This window comes from Perissodus microlepis, chromosome 9, assembly GCF_051167445.1.
Source record: "Perissodus microlepis isolate ML-2025 ecotype Zambia chromosome 9, ASM5116744v1, whole genome shotgun sequence".
NCBI lineage: Eukaryota > Metazoa > Chordata > Actinopteri > Cichliformes > Cichlidae > Perissodus > Perissodus microlepis.
In genome coordinates, this window is record NC_140469.1 from 4,205,574 (window position 1) to 4,227,091 (window position 21,518).

General features: G+C 41.2%; 1 protein-coding gene across 1 annotated transcript in view; it reads left to right on the forward strand.

The window, feature by feature from the left end:
• rsu1 (Ras suppressor protein 1) overlaps positions 1-21,518 on the forward strand; it is a 43,512-nt gene that overhangs the window by 14,095 nt on the left and 7,899 nt on the right. The window lies entirely within an intron of this gene.

Consider the following 21,518-nt stretch of genomic DNA (forward strand, 5'->3'; position numbering starts at 1 on the left):
CCACTATATGTTTGCATACTTCTATGAGATTTGTTATAGCACCGTGAAGATATAGAGTACTGCATACAAATGTCACACTTTGTCCGATTTGAACTCTTTTTTTTTTTGACCCACACACAAAATATTTTTCTGCAGCACTTAAATGTCTTGATTTTTATTATTTTATTATTTTAATTATTTTTAATATGCATTTTAAAGTCATTACTAGTGAACTAATTACCAAAAGACCAATCGAGAAGGCTGACAGTGGGAATACAAACATTGTGGTCTCCAGTAAAAATGAAACAAGAAGACGCGCAAGATGCAGGGCTTGAAAATGTAAAGTCAGGCTTTGCCGTTGCCATAGTATGTTGTATCCATTGTAATATCTGATCAACATACTGACCTATCATTTCACTGGACCATGATCTCCCCATCAGTACAAGATGTAGACTCCAGTGTGCAGATAGTTTTAGATAATGTGTCAAGCGTTATCTTTCCCTCAAAAGCATCAATGGGAACTCAGGGAATGTTTTTCTTTTTTTGTTGTTTTGTGTTTTTAGATTTAACCTCCTAGGACCTGGCGTCCACATATGTGGACATCACATTTTGGGTTATTTAGACCAAAATACTAAATTTTGCTCTACAAGGGCCTGATATCCACTTACAAGGACATTATACTGCTACTGTTCTATCAAAATTTTAAACTAATATCCTCATATGTGGCTCTTATTTTTCTTAAAAACAAAAATAAGGTTAAAAAAAAAAATCTGGTAATTCTTTGTTCTTACATTCATCGGGCCCCAATATGCCCAAATATCAAAGAGAAATTAAAAATGCATGCCGCAGAAGGTCCTAGGAGGTTAATTAATCCATTAGTTCAATGGCCTTTGAGCAGCTTTTTATTCTTTTGGTGTAGTCAAACAAAGGTGTGTGTTGGATTGTGTTAGACAAGATAAGTAAACATCATGGGTATGTTGAGTTTGCCTCAGATCTATGTGGTACTCTAAAAAGGCAGCAATGTGGGAGTCTAGAGTATAAAATATAATGCCTCATATAGTGTTCATGTTAATGTGGAAATGGCCTTAGAACACACTTTTTCTGTGGCGAATTTCTTGAGGGATCTCTCTGTATTTGGTAGAATACATTTCTCTGATCAGACCACTCACCATGATACACCGTGATATGTAATGCTCCACTATCGGGACAACATAAGCTTCCATACAGACTCATGGTTACTGAGTCAGTGTTGAAAGTTACATAATTCCTTCTAGTCCTCAGAGGATAGTCCTTTTCCTCCTTTTTACCATGTTTTTTTAATATGACACTATCATTCTTAGCTTGGGACAGTTTTTCATACAGATTTTTTGATGGTATTATTTATGGTGCAACAAAAGCCTAATTTAAAATGTCAAAACATTTTGAGTCTAATGTTGGCTGTAACAGTTCTGCTTTAATCACAGAGCTGCATCCTTACAATGCCCGTAATTATATTTCTTAACTGATGATTTTGATATATGTTTTATCTTTTTCAGATACCACATACATGGTTGCATCTGAAAAGTCCTTCTGTTCAAGATCATGATTATCCCTCAGTTTTTATAAACTAAAGAAAGAAACGTGGGTTTTAAGCCTTTTTTGACCAGGATTAAAATCTTTTGCATTATACGGAAATTATGCATTATAACCATTTATCACTGCGACAGAAAGTGGGATGGCTGCCTTCAGCCTTCAACGAGCTGTCTAATTTAAACATCGTATCAAGCTGAGTTTACAGTTCTTATGCATTTTTTAATGTAGCATTGGTTCTGTAGCTTTACTGTTGATTTTCGCAGTGTAAAACAAACGGTGGTGGACAGGAGCAGCAACAAAGTGAACTTTTCTTCGTTAGAGCTTGTTGATCCGTCTTAGAGCTAGTTGATTATTAAATCAATGACAGGATCACAAAGTGGGTGAAACAACACAGCAGATAACAACAGAACACAGATAACAACAGATAACACAACAGCAGCTTCCCTGTTGACATTCTAAATGACATTAGATGACATTCTAAATTCTAGTTCCTTCCACTTGGCTTTATAGCCTCTGTTACACCAGTGCAGTACAGGGATCAATTGTTCAGCATAATAATAGTTTCTCAGGCATGGAAGTGCCATTCCCTCTGTCTCTTTCTTTGGATTCATTTAGTTCTAAAGGAATACATGGCTAATGCCTTCATGAAATTCTTTAAAAAGAAAATGTGTATATTTTAAAAAAGTTATTACAGTATTCTCATCGATGTAGCAGGAGTACAGCAACTGCAGTAGTTTCAGATTTTTTCTTTTTCCCTCTTTTTCTTTTTCTTTTTCCCTCTCTGAACTAACTTTAATAGTTCCAAACCAAACATCTATTTGACCCCCATCCCTACATAACTCTTCAAAGAAGTCTTACCATTATTTAATGATGTGATTTTAAATCTATGCATCCATCCATCTTCTTCTGCTTATCTGGGGCCAGGTCACAGGGGCAGCAGCCTAAGCTGAGGAGCCCAGACCTCCCTTTGCCCGGCCACTCCCTCCAGCGTGTCCTGGGTCTACCCCAGGGCCTCCTCCCAGTGGGACATGCACGGAACACTTTACCGAGGAGGCATCCTTGTTAGATGCCCAAACCACCTCAACTGGCTTATTTCGATATGGAGGAGTAACGGCTCTACTCTGATCTGTAAGGGAGGAGCCAGCCACCCTTTAGATAAAGTTTATTTCTGCCGGTTGTATCCGCTATCTCCTTTCGGTCACTTCCCAAAGCTCGTGACCATAGGTGAGGGTAGGGATGTAGATCGACCGTAAATCGAGACTTTTACGTTTTGCTTTTACGCTAAGATCTAATGATCCGATTACAAAATTATTGACCTGTGGCCTAGAGTGTCCTGGTGACATGTGTACTTATGGACACCCTTATATTACAAAACAATGTTTGTTATGGACAGACTGTGGTTTGCGCAGGAGACCAGTAACAGAACACCGCTCAGGTTCAGATCTGGCAGGTCATTCCTCCCAATCATGCCCCTCCAGGTCTCACTGTCGTTCCCCATATGAGTGTAAGACCACAGGGTCCCCAGGTATAGCACCCTACCTTGGGACTCCAAGAAGGTCAGGTACTCTAAACTGTCATTCAGCGCATAAGCATCCGACCTGAAGGTGCAGGGAACAAACCTTCTTGTGCACCGGAAGAACTCAGAAGATCTACTAAGATACCCATCCCAGCCCGCTGCCTCTCACCAAGACCAATTCCAGAATAAGACAGACTCCAGCCCCTCTCCAGGAGATTGGTTCCGCAGCCCAAGCCATGCTACATCCCATACCTACATCTAGTTGGTACTCCTCAACCCCACACACTTGCTCAGGCTTCTTCTGTCTGCCAGAGATCAGTCCGCCAGGTTCTCCTCCCCTGGCTGCTGCCCAGCACACACACACCCCGATCCCTGCGGTGCCTCCTGCAGGTGGTGGGCCTATGTCCTTTTTTCTGGCTTTGCCCGGTCGGTCCCCTTGGACTAAGGCCCGGCCACCAGACGCTCCAACACAGGCACCCTCCCCAGGCCTGGCTTCAAGGTGGGGCCCTGTTAACTATCCCAAGCAGGGGGAACTGTTCCCTTGGTCTTTCATTCACAGCAATTTTTGTATCGCTCTTTGTCTGGTCCCTCACCCAGGACCAATTTGCTATGGGAGACCCTACAAGTGGTCGAAAGCCCCCAGACAACATAGCTCCTGGGATTCCTGGGAAACAAAAAACTAAATGTGATCGGTTTATCTTTAATTAACAAGGTACATAAGCTGTTATAATTGCTGAAAAGTAACTGTAGTATCAGATGTAAAACAAAATTGTCAAGCTGTTGTAGGAATGGTTCATTTAGGAATTATTTGGAGTTCATCAAGGCACAAAATGGCACTAGTAAAGTAATAATAATGATCTTTTTGTGGCTTCAGAATGATCTTATCTCTGTGCTTGTCCTCCAAGACTTCAATGCAGCATTTGACAACACTATTCACATTTAATACTATTTTAACTTTACAGATTAGAATATGTTGTTGCTATTAAAAGTAATGTACTGTACGGCTTTGGATTTTGAAATTCATACTAGGTGCATCTACTAAAAAGTGCAGATGAGTTCAGCCTCAACGTCAAAATCTGAGGTTAAGTTTTTAGAATGTCTTTTGAATGCGATTAACTAAAGAAGAAGATACCATGCGTGCATCTACAAAAAATTCTTTTTCCAATCCTTTGACATTGAGGTCCAGGTCAGGGGCCAAGTTTTCTGAAAATGTTGTGAATACAATAAATTGAGAAAGATGGCATAGAAGATTTTTAAAACGTTACCATAGGTGCATCTACTAGTATCCTGAAGAGTACCACTGTATTTGTCATAAAAACAAATGACACAAATCAGTCTTTCTATCAGATAAAGATGCAAAGGTATGGGTTGTATTACTTCAGTCTCCAGTAGCACTGAGGATTCTTGGTGTGATTTTGACAAGGATATTTTCTTCACTTCACACTTTAAACAAATGTGAAGGACTGCCTTCTTTTATCGGTATTGCTCATACAATTTTCCATTGACACATTGTGTCTCGGGAGTGATGCTGAGGAACTGGTTTGTGTGTTGGTTACTTCTAGTCTATCCATCCATCCATCCATCTTCTTCCGATTTATCCGAGGCTGGGTCGTGGGGGCAGCAGCCTAAGCAGAGAAGCCCAGACCTCCCTCTCCCCAGCCACCTCCTTTAGCTTATTCGGGGGAACACCAAGGCGTTCCCAGGCCAGCCGAGAGATATAATCTCCAGCGTGTCCTGGGTCTGCCCCAGGGCCTCCTGCCCGGAACACCTCGCCCAGGAGGCGCCCAGGAGGCATCCTTGTCAGATGCCCGAACCACCTCAGCTGGCTCCTTTCAATGTGGAGGAGCAGCGGCTCTACTCTGAGCCCCTCCCAGATGGCTGAACTTCTCACCCTATCTCTAAGGGAGAGACCAGCTACCCTTCGGAGGAAGCTCATTTCCGCCGCTTGTATCCGCGATCTCGTTCTTTCGGTCACTACCCACAGCTCGTGGCCATAGGTGAGGGTAGGGTTCCAGTGCGAGCTGGAGGCCATCACCTGATGAAGCCAACAGAACCACATCATCCACGAAAAGCAGACATGCGATTCTGAGGCCACCGAAGTGAAAGTCCTCCGCCACTTGGCTGCGCCTAGAAATCCTGTCCATAAACATTATGAACAGAATCGGTGACAAAGGGCAGCCCTGGCGGACCCCATTACCCACCGGGAATCAGTCCAACTTATTGCCGGCAATGCGAACAATGCGAATAAGGATCGAATGGCTCGTAGCAATGGGCCAGACACCCCATACTCCCGTAGCACCTACCACAGGACAGCCCGAGGGACACGGTCGAATGCCTTCTCCAAGTCTACAAAACACATGTAGACTGGTTGGGAAAACTCCCATGCACCCTCAAGTATCCTTGAGAGGATAAAGAGCTGGTCCTGTATCTGAGGTTCGACTAGCGGACGAACTCTCCTTTCCAGCACCCTGGCATAGACTTTCCCAGGGAGGCTGAGGAGTGTGATCCCCCTGTATTTGGAACACACCCTCCGGTCCCCCTTCTTAAAAATGGGGACCACCACCCCGGTCTGCCAGTCCAGGGGTACTGCCCCTGATCTCCACGCAACATTGTAGAGGCGTGTCAGCCAGGACAGCCCTACAATGTCCAGAGCCTTCAGGAACTCGGGGCAGACCTCATCCACACCAGGGGCTCTGCCACCAAGGAGTTGTTTAACTGCCTCAGTGACCTCGCCCCCAGAAATTGGCGGGTCATCCCCCTCACCCCCAGACTCTGCTTCCTCCTCAGAAGACGTGTCAATGGGATTAAGGAGGTCGTCGAAGTATTCCTTCCACTGCCCAACAATTTTCTCAGTCGAAGTCAGCAGCGCTCCGCCAGCACTATACACAGTGCAGGTGGAGCACCGCTTTCCCCTCCTGAGACGCCTGACGGTTTGCCAGAATCTCTTCGAGGCAGTCCAAAAGTCTTTTTCCATAGCCTCTCCGAACTCCTCCCACACCCGAGTTTTTGCTTCAGCCACTGCCCGAGCCGCATTCCTACCTGTCAGCTGCCTCCGAAGTCCCACAGGCTAGCCAAGCCTGATAGGACTCCTTCTTCAGCCTGGTGGCTCCCTTCACCTCTGGTGTCCACCATTTGGTTTGGGGGTTACCACTACGACAGGCACCAACCACCTTGCGGCCGCAGCTCAATGCAGCGGCTTCGGCAATGGAGATGCTGAACAGGTGATCAGTTGACAGCTCAGCCCCTCTCTTCACCCGAATGTCAAGAACATATGGTCGCAGGTGTGGTGATACGATTACAAAATCGATCATCGATCTGCGGCCTAGAGCGTTCTGGTGCCACGTGCACTTATGGACACTCTTATGTTCGAAAAAGGTGTTTGTTATGGCCAAACTGTGATTTGCACAGAAGTCCAATATCAAAACACCGCTCGGGTTCAGATCAGGGAGGCCGTTCCTCCGAATCACGCCCCTCCAGGTCTCGCTGTCTTTACCCACGTGAGCATTGAAGTCTCCCAGTAGGACAACAGAGTCTCCAGGTGGAGCACCTTCCAGCACCCCACACAATGCACCCGGCCCCTACGGCACCTCCTGTGGGTGGTGGGCCTGCGGGAGGATGGGCCCATGTCCCCTTTTTTTGGGCCCCATGGCCCGGCCACCAGGCGCTCGCCCTCAGGCACCCTCCCCGGGCCTGGCTGCAGGGTGGGGCCCCGGTAACCCTATCCCGGGCAGGGTAAACTGTTCCCTCAATGTTTTCCTCATAAAGGTCTTCTGAATCGCTCTTTGTCTGGTCCCTCACCCAGGACATATTTGCCATGGGAGAACCTACCAGGGGGCAAAACCCCCCAGACAACATAGTCCCTGGGATCCCTGGGACACACAAACCCCTCCACCACAACAAGGTAGCGATTCACGGAGGGGTACTTCTAGTCTAGATTATAGTAATTTTTTATGTGAACTGAAAACACACTGCAAAAGCATGATAGGCACTAGAAAGATCATATGTATCCTATTTTGACTTTTCTTCACTTACTACCTGAATTTACTTTAATATTTGTGGTATGCGGTTGCCCCTCCATGAACCTGCTCCAGGTTTTTTCCTGTTAAAAGGGAGTTCTCCCTTCCCACCATTGCCAAACACTTGCTCATAGGCAGTGTTGGGAAGGTTACTTTTAAAATGTATTCCACTACAGATTACAGAATACATGCTCCAAAATGTATTTTGTAACGTATTCCGTTACGTTACTCAATGGGAGTAACGTATTCTGAATACTTTGGATTACTTAATATATTATCATGCTGTTTACAACTACATGAATGTGATTTATTACTATTACTTAAGGTCCTCTGGCTAATACATTGGGTTCCATGTCGGGCTCGTAGCCGAAAAATAGCTTTACTTTGTTGTCTGGGTCAAGTTTGCTAGCGAGAGACAGAGAGAGGCGTTGAAAGGCTGCTCCAATGGAACTTATTGTTTCGGAGGAAAACAAAAACACAGTGTACAGTCGAGTCTTAATAGCTTACTTACAACTGGGCTCGTCAGGCACTCTTCTTGGCTGCAGTGGTTATTATTATATTTACATGCTTCCAGCTCCCGTTTCTGCTTGGTGACAACTCGTACTTTTCCACTCTCCTTTTTCTCCCTCCTCGCGCTCACAGACACATAACGGGTATGGCAGTCCATTCTCCCTGCAGCATGGACTACACTGCCCATGAGGCTACATTCTTTAGGGCTATGCCTGTAGCATTCTGCCTATTAGCTTAGCACAACAACAAAACGGCGCTCTCTCACCCAGGAAACACACAGTCGCAGAGAGAGCGCGGCATTGGCAACCATAACGCTGCCGCCTGGAACAACAGAACATAGCTGTCAAACACAACCCAAACAGTCCTGACCCGCGACAATATGAAACAGGAAAATACCGCCGTGTAATCCATTTATTTCAACAAAGTAACTGTATTCTAAATAGCACCTTTTTAAATGGTAACTGTAACGGAATACGTACGTTTAAATACGTAACGGCGGTACATGTATTCCGTTACTCCCCAACACTGCTCATAGGGTATTGTCTGATTGTTTGTGAAGGTCTGCAGTGTAAATTGGGCCTTATAAAAAAGATATGTCCATCAAGCCAACTTTTAAAAACATCTCAAGCATTAATAACAGAGCACAGCTTGCGGTTCAATACAGCAACAAAATATTCATACATTTCAGTTTTTTTAAAATATCCACCATAAAACATTTGTGGTGGATTGCATTGTTGCAATTTTTCCTGGACTATAACTAAAATGTGTGGCGTTATAATTCAGCTCTGCCAGCCAAGAACGCTCGGGTTGTATTTTAGGATAAACAGTTGCACATCATGATTATTTGTATCGGTCAGGGTGGATGATGGAGCATTTACCTGCACTATATAGTCGACTCCAACTCTGTCTATGCAATCAATCACTGTCACTGCTGAAGTCAGCATTCATAAAAGCAACATATGCATAATCACTCCCATCTGTACACCTGCAGACAAACCAAAAGCTCATCCACAACAAAACAATTTCTTCTTTAAAAAAAGCTTAAACAAGGAACCGGGAGCCTTGCATAAGGCGTGCAAGTTGTGCCTTGTAATTAATCCAGACCAACGCAAAAGCTTTTTACAATTCGGCTTGAGTTGCGTCCCTTTCAATTGAAGTCAAGGTGAAAAAATAAGTCGATTAGACGGCTTTATGTTTGTGAAGATGTTTCACCTCTCGTGATTTATCCCAAGTGAAAAATCACATTTTTGATACTCTGTAACAGATCCAGTTGGCATCACAGAGTTGCAAGTACTGGCACATATATAGGACTTGCAGAAAGTGATTTTAAAAAAGCCACCTTCACTGAAAATGGTTCTTAGATACATAATATGATGACCTTTAATAGGAGGGGGGGAAATAGACAAATTTAATTAATGTAAGGATTTTTAATTTTATTGGATCATTTTCATAATTTTTTGATCACTTTTAATACAGCAAATATTGCACTAACACTACAGCCACACTAAGGAAAACAGTGGTTCGAGGTCACAGTACAGTCAACATTTTTGCAACCTTTTGCTATAAATCTTTGTCTTTGAAATGGTTGCTTGACTAACAGGGATCATTTCTTTGACAACTTGCAGTCAGTTGCTTTTTTTCAAAGAGATTTCGTTACCTAAAGACCGTGAAATAACTGACAGTCATTCTGCTGTAAGTTTGACGTCAGTTAAACAGAAATTCATAAGAACTACTTACATTTGAGTTCAGCTATCACCTCAAGATTTGAAACAGAATTTCTTTCACAGACCACTTTGCTTTTGTATATGAATAAAAGCAATATACAATTAGCCCCTTATTGCAAAAACACAAAGTATGTATTGTCATTATTGTCGTGAGTCGTTCAACATTCTAACCACATGCTGCTGGAAGCAGACAAAGTATGCATTTGACGAATGCTGATTGGTTTACTGGTGAGCTGGAATAGGGAAGGGAGTTACGGTGACAGAGTTCACCAGAAATGTGAAAACTGTGAGGAAAAAAAAGATAAAACTTCAAAGATCGAAAACTACAGTATAAAAAACACAGACCGTTGCTGCAGTAGAAACCTTTTGTTGTTTTTAATGGTCTTTTGTTATAATTTCAATCTTATGTGTGGTTGGCTGGCGGATATACAGCAAAGCAAGAGTGACCACATACTTTGTACAGTGACAATAAATTCTGCTTAAGCCATAACTTATGTTAGTTTTGGTAAGTGGTGTTTATGTCAGAGGTCATTGTGTTAACATAAGGATTTTATGAGCGTGATTGTTAAGTAATCCTTCCATTGGTCTGATAACAAAAACAGAGAAAAATGTATGAAAATAGATTTATTGGGGATTAAACTATAATAAAAAATGCTGAACATTTAGCTCATTTCATACAACATGCTGATCCAGTATCCACATTCAGAGGCTAAGTGACTAAACTTTGAAAAAATACCACATTGTGGATAACTGTTTATTTTCATTTAAGTCTTCAGTTACTCCTTATGTGATGAACAAGGTCTACGCTGGTCTCAGCATCTGGACAAGCTTAACTCCACTCATGGCTGGTTTTCAGTTTGCTGTCCCAAACTGTGAAAGACACAATATGAATAGACTGTGAAAATAAGTAAATAGGAAATATGTATTACTGTAAAACAGCACAACAGGGAAAGAGAAGGACACACATGCACACACTTACATCTAGCAGCAGCCTTTCTTTTGACAGGTGTTAATTTCTTCACAGCTTTATTTACACCTGACTAAATGTCCTTCCTCTTCAAATCGTGTCAACACACTCACACATACACACACACACACACACACGCACACATACACACACATCTGTCCACACCCCCAGTTTCTGTCTAATGAAAATAGAAAGAATATCTGGCTGTTATCATCTTATTGCTGTGGTGGGAAAAATCATTTTAAATATTTTTCAGAATATCTTTCTGTCATTCTCAAAAATAATGTTTTCTTGAAAGTTGAATCTCTGAAATATTTTTAAAAATGCAGACTATACATAGATTAATTTAAATAAAGTACAGTTGTGGTCAAAAGTTTACATACACTTGTAAAGAATATAATATGGCTCTCTTGAGTGTCTCGTTATTTCTACAACTCTGATTTTTCTCTGATAGAGTGATTGGAAAAGACGCTTCTTTGTAACAAAAACATTCATGAAGTTTGGTTCTTTTATGACTTTTGACCACAACTGTATATGTATACCTGTTTAGATGTATTCTCTTCTTCTGTGTCAGATGCGTTTGTCCTACTCCACATGTAGTAGCTGGCTTAGCAGAAATTGGGACCTAAGCTTTAGTATCATTAGTAACAAATTAAATTCCCATTAGGGTTGTTACCGTGTCCAAACAGACCTCATTCTATGCTTTCTTAGGCTGTTATTTCATCCCTCAATAGATGCATTTAACCACAACAGTCTAAACGGATGTTTTCAGTCCTTTGTCTCATATTCGTTCTGGAAACCGGTTGATCCATAAAAGTCACCCTGTACAGCCGCCTATGTCTGCTTATCCATCAAGCTCCCAAAGGCATATTGAAATGACCAATGCAGTCATATTCCATCTGGCCGAAGATGTGTATCGAATGGCTTCAGGAAAATGGTAAACATATTCAACAAAAGATATGTTATCGCCTAGCACAATCAATTTTACCTAAGGTGCCAAAAATTGCACTTCTGGACTTGAGCTCTTTGAATAAACACTGGTCCCTCGTTGTTACGTTAAACAGATTAATTTTAAATATATATATGTAAAGATTGTTTTACATAATTGTAGCACAGAGTAAAGTAGTACAATGTTGATTTCATTTTTGTGTTAAGTTTTGGTACATTTTTGAATTTTTTTCTAAGAGAGCCACTGAATTTGGGTGAATAAAGATGAGCAGTTTTATTTTGATGCAAATATTTGAACTCTAATGTGGTAGGATGCCACTTTGCAACAAGTCCTGAAATCAGTCAGAGCTTCAAAACTTCAAAGTGAAAGAAATTTAAAAGCAGCAGAAATAAAGGTTATACCCATTGCTTTCTGTAGAACAGAACGCTTACAGAGTAGTCACAGTATGTCTGTAGCAGAAGTAGTATAGGTGAATGTAAAATCAGTACTGTCACCAAACACTTTTTCATGGAAAAAGAAGTTGCTGAACAAGTTTCTAAGTTTGCCGGATTAAAGAAAACAGACATATTTGTAATAAATGCTGCTAAGAGTGAAGGGGTGAGCTCATATATATTTTTCATTTTAGAAAAATTTGTATTCAAATATCCAAATTAACCTGCAAAATGCATAAATATGAATAGATGCACATTTGTATGTAGTTCTATTTCATTTCATTCCTAATTTTGTAAATTCCACATTTTGTAAATGTGAGGAATTTAGTAGAAATGCCCAATCTGGTTAAAAACTGATGAGTGTAAAAGGGTAGCATAAGATATCCACTATGATTGTGTAACAAAGGTAAAAGATTTGTTACTTATTTAATTTATAGTTACTAAAGTAGTACTCACATGCACTACATATCTGTCAGAAGACTGGTGGGTCAGCAGGAAATGTAACTAATGATAAAGGCAAAGAACTTTTCCACCATTGGCTAAAAACCTTAGTTGTTTCTCATGAATCTTAGTTAGGAACTTTCTACTCCTTTCCTCTGCCTTTAGTCCCTCTCTGCATTTCCCTTTTCTTATTTTCACTGCAGCTCCTCCTTTCTACAAACATTACTTGACTGTAAATGATACTACGTAATTGCTCGGCAACTCTGTTGAAGATGAGGAGGCTGCAAGAGGAACGCCTCCATCAGATCAATGGCCTTTGGCCTTCATGCACATTTATCATACACGCATATATTCACATAGATATTTTTAACTTTTTAACACACACACACACACGTACGAAAAAAAAAATCAAATACCAACTTTTATTCTCTTTGCACACGCAGACACACATACAGAACTTTGCTGTGATTAATTAAGCCGTGTGGAATAGCAGAACTCTATAAAGACATCATCAGGAAACTGAATCCATTCGCCTCTTTTCTTCTGATTTTAATTGGCCCTAACAGTTCATCACTGGAGCTATACATGAAAACACACACATGCACACACACAGAAATACACACACTTAAAATAAATAGGAAATCTTTATCTTGACCTCTAGCTAGAACTGTTTTGCTCTTGATTGCTTGCATTGGTCATGTGCCTGTACAACTGGTTTAATATCTGGTTCCAGCCTGCTCAGCACAAGAGCAAGAGAGATAGGAAAGGAATAGGTGGGAGCTGAGACTACATGTCTGCCGCTTGTATTTACATGTCATAGATTTTAATATTAAAAAAAAAAAACAACGGGAAGAAGTTCTTGTAACTCTGCAAATATCAGATGGCATAGTAATAAGAATGATATAGGGGTAACAATCTAAAACGACAAGCAAATGAATGTAGGGGCATGGGACACAACATGTGTATCCATTGTGCAAACACTGTCCCCAAGACATTATAGTTTGCACAGTGTCGCATAAAATTGAAAGAATGAATCCATCCATTTTCTTCGCTTATGGCAGGGATAGCTCAGTAGGTAGCGTGGTGGCCCCATGATTGGAAGGTCAGGGGTTTGAATCCACTGAACGGCTACCCTCAGGTACCCCTGAGCAAGGTACCGTTCCTACATACTGCTCCCCAGGCGCCCAGTGGCTGCCCACTGCTTCACTGAGTGAATGGGTTAAATGCAGAGAGGGATTTCCCCACAGAGATCAATAAAGTATACATTATTTACATTATTATTATTTATTTATCCTGATCCGGGTTGCGGGACCAGCAGCATAAGCAGAGAAGCCAAGAAATCCCCTCTTCCCAGCCATCTCCTCTAGCCTTTCCAGAGGAACACCAAGGAGTTCGTAGGCCAGCGGAGAGATATAATCTCTCCAGTGTGTGCTGGGTCTGCCCCCGTGCCGTTGGACATGCAAGAAACACCTCACCCAGGGGGCATCCTTGTCAGATGACCTCAGCTGGCTTCTTTCATTGTGGAGGATCAGCAGCTCTACTCTGAGCACCTCCCGGATGGCCAAAATCCTCACCCTGTCTCCAAGGGAGAGGTCAGCCAACCTTCGGAGAAAGCTAATTTCCGCCACTTGTATCCACGATCTCATTCTTTTGCTACTACCCAAAGCTCATTACAATAGGTGAAGGTAGGGACATGGACCAACCAGTAAACTGAGAGTTTTGCTTTTACGCTCAGCTCTCTCTTTACCACGATGGACCGGTACAGGATCCACATCGCTGCAGCCACAGCACCATTCCATCTGTCAATCTCGCGCTTCCCTCTCCCGTCACTCGTGAACAAGACCGCGAGATACTTAAACTCCTCCACTTGGGGCAGGAACTCATCCCTGATCTGGAGTGGCACTCCACCCTTTTCCGGCTGAGGACCATGGCCTCAGATTTGGAGGTGCTGATTCTCATTCCCACCACTTTACACTCAGCTGCGAATGCCTCCAGTGCGAGCTGTAGGCCGTCACCTGATGAAGCCAACAGAGCCACATCATCTGCGAAAAGCAGAGATGAGATTCTCAGACCACCCAAGTGGAAGCCTTCCGCCACTTGGCTACACCTAGAAATTCTGTCCATAAAAATTATGAACAGAATTGCTGACAAAATTCCTTTTAATGGAATTGAACTACAGTGGTCCCTCGTTGTTACGTTCTAAAAATAACCTGCGATAGGTGAAATCCGCAAAGTAGCCAACTACAAACTTTATACACTTTTCTCAGACAGGCATGAATGTTTTCACATTTTTCTCTCTTGTTTAAACGCTTTCAAAGTTCAAACCTTCGTAGAAAAATAAGTCCAGTATTATAGATTGAAACCAAAGGCGCCCGCAGTTGCCTTTGATGGTGCAAAAACGTTTAATTGACATTGTTGTATTTGTTGGGGAGAAAACTTACAAACATACAGTACAGCACTTCAGAGTCACACTGCTAGCGATCGAAGATTTATGTAAATTTGACAAGCTTGAACACATTCTGTACTGTACAAGACCGCAGCACGAGGTTGATTGATAATCGTCTACAGCCGATCAGGACGCAGAAAACAATGCGCTGTAGAAAACAAAAAACATGTAAAATTGCACACAAAAAATCAGCGAAACAGCGAGGCCGCGAAAGGTGAACCGCGTTATAGCGAGGGACCACTGTACTAGTTGAGCACTTTGCTCTCAGATTGCAGTCTTACTTGTGAATTTGTTTTCTTTATAAAAGTTGAATGGGAGGCAGAGCCTTCAGCTGTCATGCCCCTGTCCTGTGGAACCATGTCCCAGTTTGTTTTGATGTATGCGCAATCATCCAGGTAAGGAAATCCCCCCAAAAAGTTGATTCCCTTCATCTGAACGTAGCATTTTCAGTGGGAGAAATGTTATGCCACTCATTTCTTCAATAATTAATGAAGAAACTCACATCACAGGCTATTGATTGCCAGTGGTGTTCATTTCAGTCATTGTGCAAATGTCTTCTCTATAAGGTTGGCGAAACTTGCAGTCAGCTGAGAATCAATCAGCTGACTGAAGATGCTACGTCCAGATGAACAGAATCAACTTTTTGGGGGCATGTCCCAGTTTGAATTTGTGAGACAGTCTTTCTGTCTGATTTGAAGATTAGGTATTAAACCTCACCAACATAGGTTTAGGAATGGATCAGGTGAACTTAAACCATTGCATAGTTATGCTGCAAGGCAGCTGGTAGTGATAGCCAGCTCTGCATCCCTGTTTTTGTTTCCTCTCTCTCTGCCGTCTGCATCGCTTGCTGTTCCAGACAATAACCCACAAAGCACCCAGTTGGGTAGGATACTGTCAGTCCAATCCCAAGTCAGGGTTCAGGCTGATGTCTATTAGTTCGACGACTGTATGTGATCAGCGCGTTAGGTGCACAGTAGTTAGGGACGCTGTGCTGCTGCATACATCTGTATGCGCTGCTATCTTGTTTCCATCAAGATTGCAGCAATAAATGCTTAATTTACTGCTGGGCTGCATATGAGAGAATTTACTTTTAAAAACCGTTAAAATGTGAAAGTTGTCTTTGAGCTTCCTGGGAGTTTCCAGGTTCAGGAGAGAGAAAATAAAAGGGCCAAAACATAAAAGAGATTACGCCCATGGCCTTCATCCCACACTAAAACATGATCTGAAAGAACTGTGATGACAGGGAATAAATGCACAAAATTAAATTACACATGCAGAATGCAGAATTAATTTTGACCGTTTTTTTGTAATAAAACAAATATTGCATCACTCCACACAGGATGAACAGCAGCATTGTCAAATGCAAATTAGCAAATGACTTGTACTAGTTGCTATTGTCTGCTGTGTTTCAGGTATCATACACACACCACAGCATGTATGCTACACTATCTGGAGAATTTTAACTGTGATCTCACCATTTTGTGAGGACTGCAGTTCCCCTCAGTGTGATTGTCACTTCAGATGTCTGCTAGTCTGTGTGATCCTTAGACATGTAGAGAAGTCATGGCCCCTGCAGGTCCACATGGAAATGGAGGTAGAACTGAAGAAGGTTCTGCAACCTCCACGTGGTGGAGATGTTATTTAGTATCTGTGATAGTGACAGTAAAAATTAAAGCTGTTCTGAGTTTGTACTACACTCTGCATAGCATAAAATGTAGTAAAAATAAATAAATAAAAAAGTGTTGCTATATTTAGCAAAGGCAAACTGCATATCAAAAAAGATAATCGGAACAGATTATCTAGCATGTTAATTTTGGTTGGTGTAGTTAGATATTTGGTTTCTGATTGTCAAGTATTGTTAATAAAAATATAGACCATTTAAACACTCTTCATTTTAGAACAAGCACAGATTACCTTTATATAGTTTTTTTTTTCCTATAGGTTAAATCCTCATTAATAAATCCTACACATTTTTGTATTATCATGCTAATTGGTGTGCCTTAATAGTAAGTTTTTATTCCAGTTGCAGAAAACGCAGATCAGTCTTTGTGGCTGTTTTCTGTCGTTTTTGGTTTTGTTTATATATGTAGATTTTAGATCATTTTCTGGCTGCTACAGGATATTCAGCAGTAGCAGCATGCTTGATGCTGACAACCTCAAGACATGCGATGGACTTTTTTTGTTATTATTTTGCATGATTCAAAACAATACAGTAAAGTGATTTCCATTTGAAATTGTATTTTATTTAATGGCATGGATAATGCTTTTCAGATATGCATCAGAGGGAAGCATTATTAAAGTAATTAGCTTTAATTAATTGCATTTAATACTGTCAAGGTGGGTGTGCCAGTAGCGCCATATATGACAGCATATTTGGAGCAATGCACATTTTTATTTGAGGTGGTATTAGGGGTGGCGATAAAAACGATATACGATAGAAACTATATAAATTTGGCCAACAATAGAGATTTTAACTATACCGCTCTATCGCGATAGCGCATGTTGATGATGTCATCAAGCCGCGCCTGTTTTGGTCGAAAGCATCGCAGTGGCTACAACAATTATCATCTGGAAATTATGCTGAGAGTCATAGCAAAGAGATGAAGCACTTTTGAAATATGGGGAAAGCCAAAAACTGCGCTTCCTCCACTTCCATAACATTGATTCATTAATGTTGAATTCTCTCGCAGCTGCTCTATGTTGCAGTATATTAATAACTAACCTCGTATTGTGGATGAATGATCTCAGTTGTTCTCCTGACTGAAGTTTGGCCCGTGTATAGCATCCTGCTATGCGATTGCATTTGTCCCTAACATCCAGAATCCCTCACGTTAACGTTTATCGAGTGGAAAAACGTTGGCGTTCATCCTCCAGCGTCACTGTGCTAATGTTATGCTAACATAGCTGTGTTGCTAGCAATCACATAGCACAACATTATATACCAGGTAGTCCAACTTCAGTAACCCTACAAACGCCACTGCTGTTTAGTTTTCTGTCTTCATTTATGTTGGAAGTGGTAGCAGGGCTGTATGTTTTAATTAGTTTCAAAAATCTCTCAGTCAGAACATGGTACAAAATGTTTAGGTGTAAACTAGCGAGCTAACTTCCTGTTAACTTTAACTCCGTTAAATTTAATAACTTCTGTTTTCATGGATGCCTGGATGTTAAACTTAATTGTTACACCTGGTAAAGCAGCAACGCTGATGATTCTATTAAAGATGAAAGAATTTAGACCGTTTTTAACTCTCAGTGTTCGTTTGACTTTGGGACCTGAAGGGACGGAGTTTTGGACCCAGATTACTCCGCGAAGCTCCTCACTACGGCAGCCGTAATGCTCTGACAATCCATCAAGCAGTGCGGCTTAGCAAAGTTGTACTAAAACATTTTTTAACAGATTTCTGCAGCCAAAATCGGTTCGAGGTCAGTAAGCACAACCAGAATTCATACATAAGGCACACTCTCGATTTTTGAGAAAATTAAAGGATTTTAAGTGTGCCTTATAGTGTGGAAAATACATTATACAGAAGAAAAGAATATAACGCGACATATATCGTTACCGCACATGCTTCAAATTATATCGCGACATGAATTTTAGGCCATATCGCCCAGCCCTAGGTGGTATCTCATTGGCAGTATTGTCACTACAGCCGCTCACACAACTTCTATTTAACTTAACGTAGGTGTGACTTAAAATTAAAATTAAAAAGCATTAATGAAAACTGGATCCTAGCATCAATAAGGCTGCATCATTATTCTGTCTTAACACTCATTTAATTTTTCCTTTATGACATACTGATCATTTCTCTCTACTCCCGCTCCCCCTCTTCCGTTTTATCCATGAGCCTCTCATCCATCAATGCTTGGTACCCATAATTATGCGAATACTGCTTGTTTTGACAACACCAAGTGTGCTGCATTGGCTGTCCACATATTGACTTAATGAATAATCACTTTTGTTGAAAGGAGCATATTCAATCAGTTACCACAGTCCTGAGCTCCTTCAAGCAGCTCTATTGTGTTCATTACAATAGCTGTTTCCACTTTCTTTTTTCACATACTGACAAAATTGTAATCATCTTTGTAAAGGATTTAGATCTTTTTAAAACATTATACAATTTAATTTTATGAAATAGATACACACCTTTTTTTACATTAAGACATAAAAGCACAAAACTTAAAATCAGTTTAGAAGAGACATCTATTTAAGATAACACAAGAATATTCACGTTTTTTCTTAATTGTTATGAAATATTTCTTCTGATCTCCTGACATATTAACATTATTGCAATGCTTAAGAGCAAAGGAGGCCTATTAACAGCACCTTTCCACACCAGTTAGAGGTCGTCCTATGTTGAGGGTATGGGCAAATCAATTACTCAAAGAGCCTTACAAAAGAACATTACAAAAGACAACCAAGATATTCGTCCCAGTGACGAGTGAAATGAAAGTGTATTTGATGGACCGGCAACCTGTCCAGGCTGCACCTAGCCCCTTACCCAGTCAGACTGGGTAAGATGATGGTACCCCCACCCCCTTTGGGTGGGGGGGTGGGGGTACCATCAGATGCAGATGGGCAGCTAAAGAATTGCCTGAATTACTACCCTATTTTAAAATAGTAGCCCTTGTACCTCAGTTTCCTTTTTGGACATAACGATAAACTCTGTCAACAACCACGTCAAAGTGTACCATACCTTTCTCCAACTAAGAGCTTGGATAGCCTAAAGCCGCCCACATCGAACAAGTGGTTAAGAGGATTGATGGACAGACAAAGTAGCAATTAGAGTGGTTAACAAGGAAATTTTGTTGATGTTACTATAAAACTTCTTCTTTTTTAATGATGTCCAATTGATTTCACATTGCCAGTGTAAACCCGAGGTATTTTGGTATACTTTTATTCTGTGCTCCTAAGTAGTATCTGTAACTAGGGGTGGGCGATATAAACAATATACGATAGAAACTATATAAATTTAGCCAACGATAGAGATTTTGACTATATCGCTCTATCGCAATAGCGCATGTTGATGATGTCATCAAGCTGCGCCTGTTTTGGTCGAAAGCATCGCAGTGGCTAAAACCATTATCATCTGCAAATTATGGCGGGCGACAGTCATAGCAAAGAGATGAAGCACTTTTGAAATATGGGGAAAGCCAAAAACTGCGCTTCCTCGACTTCTGTAACATTGATTCATTAATGTTGAATTCTCTCGCAGCTGTTCTATTCCCATGTTGTTGCAGTATATTAATAACTAACCTCGTATTGTGGATGAATAATCTCAGTTGTTCTCCTGACTGAAGTTTGGCCCGTGTATAGCATCCTGCTATGCGATTGCATTTGTCCCTAACCACCAGAATCCCTCACGTTAACTTTTATTGAGTGGAAAAAAAGTTGGCGTTCATCCTCCAGCTTCACTGTGCTAATGTTATGCTAACATAGCTGTGTCGCTAGCAATCACGTAGCACAACATTATATACCAGGTAGTCCAACTTCAGTAACCCTACAAACGCCACTGCTGTTTAGTTTTCTGTCTTCATTTATGTTGGAAGTGGTAGCAGAGCTGTACGTTTTAATTAGTTTCAAAAATCTCTCAGTCAGAACATGGTACAAAATGTTTAGGTGTAAACCAGCGAGCTAACTTCCTGTTAACTTCTAACTCCGTTAAATTTAATAACTTCTGTTTTCATGGATGCCTGGATGTTAAACTTAATTGTTACACCTGGTAAAGCAGCAACGCTGATGATTTTATTAAAGATGAAAGAATTTAGACCGTTTTTAACTCTTAGTATTCGTTTGACTTTGGGACCTGAAGGGACGGAGTTTTGGACCCAGATTACTCCGCGAAGCTCCTCACTACGGCAGCCGTAATGCTCTGACAATCCATCAAGCAGTGTGGCTTAGCAAAGTTGTACTAAAACATTTTTTAACAGATTTCTGCACGCCAAAATCGGTTCAAGGTCAGTAAGCACAACCAGAATTCATACATAAGGCACACTCTCGATTTTTGAGAAAATTAAAGGATTTTAAGTGTGCCTTATAGTGTGGAAAATATGTTATACAGAAGAAAAGAATATATCGTGATATATATTGTTACCGCACATGCTTCAAATTATATCGCGATATGAATTTTAGGCCATATCGCCCAGCCCTAACTGTAACCTGCATCAACACCTATCACCAGTTTAGAATCAGTAGTTAAGCAAAGCATGCTATCGAACTATGGAAGGAAGCCAGGGTACACAGTGGAAACACAGATCAGAGATTTACATCCAGAACCTTCTTTCTGTGATGCAGCAGCACTAAGTATTATACCATAGTTCACCTCGTTTCCACTGAAAGTTAGAACTATGTCCACAATTCCATGAATTCTGTTAAAGCAACAAAATTGTTATTGCTTTAATCCCCATGCTTTTGACTTGATGACCTTGACCTTTTGAGCTGTTGGTCACAACATATATTTGTTTTTTGTTTTTTTGCCATATAAATGAAGAGTCATGAAACTTTGAGATCACGCCTCATATTTGGTCATAATCCAGAGAGTATACACAATATATAGCTGTGTTTACAGACTAGATTACAATTATTAAAGGATCATAGAGGGATTAGAATTCATCCTGAAATTAACATGAGTGGACCATGTTTAACAGTAATCCATCCTGTTGATGTTGACATAATTCAGCCTGGACAAAACTGAGGACCAATAGTGAGACAGTACCATCCCTAGAGCTCTGTTTACATGGTAAAAACTGTCAACTGCCCCTATGCCTGGCTGATTCCAGACACTCCCAGGAGGTTCCTGGCACCTGCCCCTGCCCCATTATCTCCTCTGGGATGGCTCTAGTGGGCAAGAAGCTCTGCAAAGCACAAGGATCCTACTTTGTCTCAACTTGTCTCTCTGTCTGATATGTATCCCTGCAGACCCTAAATGGTTATGTGGTTTCTCCAAACAGACAGGCTTTTTAAAGTAGGGAA